Source organism: Orycteropus afer, unplaced genomic scaffold (genome assembly GCF_000298275.1).
Source record: "Orycteropus afer afer isolate SDZICR_OR568_19922 unplaced genomic scaffold, OryAfe1.0 scaffold00625, whole genome shotgun sequence".
Taxonomy (NCBI): Eukaryota; Metazoa; Chordata; class Mammalia; order Tubulidentata; family Orycteropodidae; genus Orycteropus; species Orycteropus afer.
In genome coordinates this window covers 812648-816515 of record NW_006922212.1, presented here as the reverse complement: position 1 = coordinate 816515, position 3868 = coordinate 812648, and positions in this window count along the sequence as shown.

Genomic DNA, 3868 nt, shown 5'->3' with positions numbered 1-3868 from the left:
TCTCACATACTTTGGTCATGTTGTCAGAAGGGATCATTCCCTGGAGAAGGGTGTCATGCTTGGTAAGATGGAGGGTTGATAAAAGAGGGGAAGGCCTTCAACTAAATAGATTGACATGGTGGCTGCGGTGATGGGCTCAAGTACAGCAAGGATCTTGGAGCCATTGCCGGATTCGGTAGTATTTCATGAGTCAGAGACAGTTCAATGGCACCTAACAAAAACAATCATGCCAGGGCACATTTCCCACCCTCCTCACTGGTCCACACACACTTGAACTACCTGGTGATAGTTTCCAAAGTTAGCTTAGGGCAACATTTTTCTTGTCACATCAAAACAGACTCTTGTATTTTAGTGGGACTTTGTAAAGATCTGAAAGAGGACAATGCATCCAATTCTCCTACAAGCAAACAAACAAACTCACTGCCATCGAATCATGTCCAACTCATAGTGGCCCCCACTGGGTTTCCTAGGCTGTAAATCTTTGCAGAAGTAGATTGCTGTCTTCCTTCCACAGAGCAGCTGGTGGGTTTGAACTGCTGACCTTCTGGTTAGCAGTCAAGTGTCTTATCCACTAGGCTACCTGAGCTCCTAGTAGTGGATTTTTGAAAGAATCTAGTTCTGACTGACACCATGTCAACAAGAAAAAAAAGAGAGAGAAATAGTATACAGGGCATTGTTGCTGAGTGAGCCATTATTGAAACCATTCTTCATAGCTGAAGACTGTTTCCAGCAGTGTGAAGGTAACAAAGGAAGCATTTGTGTCCCAAATAGCATGTTATTACTCATAATTTGCTTATTGGAATATCTTTGAGGGGTACCTGCTTGAGGACAGGAAAAGAGGCCTATGGACTGGATGAAAGGGAGGAGAAGATAGGTAAGTTAAGGAATGATCTCAAATTTCTCATAATCTTGTGAAAAAAGAAAAGCAGTTCTATGTGTTCAGTGCCTAAAGCTAGGATCAGCACTCTACGTGTACTTTTGAATGGTATCCTTGGAGCTACACTACGTGCTATGATATTATTATACTTATTTCAGATGTGTAGAAACATACATTTTAATACTTAAAAAAGACAAGGTTATAATACATTTCAATCAATCAAATTCCACCTCACAACCAACCAAAAAATAAAATAAATTTAAAAAAAAAAATACTCTGAGGAAGGATAACAGAGTGGTTAATGGCACCAGCTTGTGTCAGAAAAGTCCTGCTTAATTACTTCATGACCTTGAGCAAATCTTAATCATTATGAGAGGCAGTAATAGGATCAACCTGAAGTCTTGGTGGGTAGATTAAGTGAGATGAAAAGTGCCAAGTGGCTGACACAGAGTGAGGCTTCACTAAATTTAATAAATGCATTTGAAATATAATGGGGAAGAGGGGAAAAAGAAGAAGGAAGGAAAGAGGGAGAGAATGAATGAATGAACTGGATCAGAACAAAATAAAATATAGATTAATACTGAAATTGATCTCAGACAGGAAAAATGCTGCAAGTGCCAAAGTGTAAAAGAAATAAGAGACGGGAAAAATCAATAGATGCATCTGCATAAAAAATTTAATTACTGCACATCAAAAAACCATAAACAGAATTAAAATGTAAGTCCAGAGTATTTATTGGTAGTAAGCATTTGGATTAAAATCAGGAAAGGTGTGTGTTAGAGCTGTATCCTTTACCATCCTCATTCAATCTGTAAGCTGAGCAAATAATCCAAGAAACTGGACTGCATGAAGAAGAATGCAGCATCAGGATTGGAGGAAGACTCATTAACAACCTATGATATGCAGATGGCACATCTTTGCTTGCTGAAAGTGAAGAAGACTTGAAGTATTTACTGATGACCATCAAAGACTACAGCCTTCAGTATGGATTGCACCTCATCATAAACAAAATGAAAATCCTCACAACTTGCCTAATAAGCAACATCATGATAAATAGAGACAAGATTGATGTTGTCAAGGATTTCATTTCACTTGGATCCACAATCAACACTTATGAAAGCAGCAGTCAAGAAATTAAATGACATATTGCATTGGGCAAATTTGCTGCAAAAGATCTCTTTAAAGATATCATTTGAGGACTATGGTGGGCCTGACTCAAGCCATAGTATTTTCAATTGTCTCATATGCATGTCAAAGCTGGACAATGAATAAGGAAGACTGAAGAAGAATTGATGTATTTGAATTATGGTACTGGCGAAAAATATTGAACATACCCTGGATACCAGAAGAATGAAAGAATGTGTCTTGGAAGAAGTGCAGCTAGAATGCTCTTGTTGTATTAAGTCATTGCTCACTGCTGCTGAGTCAGATCCCAACTCATCGTGACCTCACACATGAAGAAGTGACATGCTGCCAGCTCCTATGCCACCCTCAAGATCAGTTACTGATGAGCCTGTTGAAATCCATAGATTTTTACTGGTTAAGTTTCAGAAGGAAATTATGAGGTAATTCTTTCCAGTAAATTGGCAGGGAATTGAATGCATGTCTTATGCATAGAAGGTGTGAATTCTATCACTGACCCACGAATGTCCTTCTTAGAGGTCATAGCATATTAGAATATACAGCATAATTGTACCATTCCAAATGTCTCTAGAGAAAAATAATATTTACACCAAAATAGTTGCTTTTAGTAGCACATATTAATATCTCAAGGCATTTTTACTCACACTACACTTGCTGCCTTTTATATTGTGTTTCTAAATTTACAGTTTGATCTACCTGACAGTTGCCCATAAATGGTAAACAATTTATAGTCTTCTGGTTCCTCACTGGAATTATATTCACATCGAGGTGTTCATTACTTTCTCATTTCCAAATCTGTGTTTGTTCCCCTATCTCTGACTTATGAAGCAAGCTCTCATATTTGGACAGGTTTACTATTTCTAAAATATAGACACCAATGTCTTGGTTTAATGAAGAAAATTTTTCTACCAGTAACATTCAGACTTAAGAATTCTGCAGTCTGTGAGCTAGAAAGCTTCCGATCAGCATTCTTGGTCCAGTATCAGAAGAACATGGACAATCAAGAGTCTGCTATCTGAGTGATGTGTTTTCTTAAAGTCAGCTTTCAAGTGATAGGACATCATCTTCATTTTGAATTGAAACATAAATCATAGTTGTACAAAGTTGCCCATAACACAAGGCATGCACAGATAACTCCGAAAATCAATCAGTGAAACTCACACTGAATGTTTAGTACCTGTACTAGTGCTACAGGTCAACAAGCTACAGATTAGCGGTGCTCTGTGGTGGGTGCTGTAAACACCCTCTGGGGAGCTTTGGAAACAGTACTGATGTTCTAGTGCAGACCGATTCTAATGTGCCGCCAGTGTTGGGAACTACTATCCTGATTTTAAAAAGAGCCAGGTGGATTTGAGGAGGTTAATGCTCTGTATCCTTACCACTCTGACTGCATCGTCATTCACAAATTACTCTGGAATGAATTATGTAGCTAAACCCATGAGAGTGTCTTCGATTGAAAGGAAGTTGCAACAGAAATAGTTAATTGGTGTTGTCAGAAATTGGGAATTCTGGGGTGAACTAAAGAGATCTGCCTTATTCCTTTTATACAGAGTTCATGATCACTGTGTAATACTCCATTCTTTGCTTATTTCCCATATATTTGCAACATTCTTAACTCTTAAGAATCTAATCGCATGGAAGGGGAATATGGAACCATAGAGTACTCAGCGGGGCTATGGGTTTACTTTTAGGAAAGATAAGAAAGTGCCTTTTTGCTTCCTTCTCTCATTTGAATCTCCTTCCCCTACTCCCAGCTTCCCCCTGAAGTACCTTGTCACTGGAGCCTCATTGACAGAATGATTGGCTGTGCCCTGTTCTGTAATGAGTTTGCTGCTACCATGATAACCA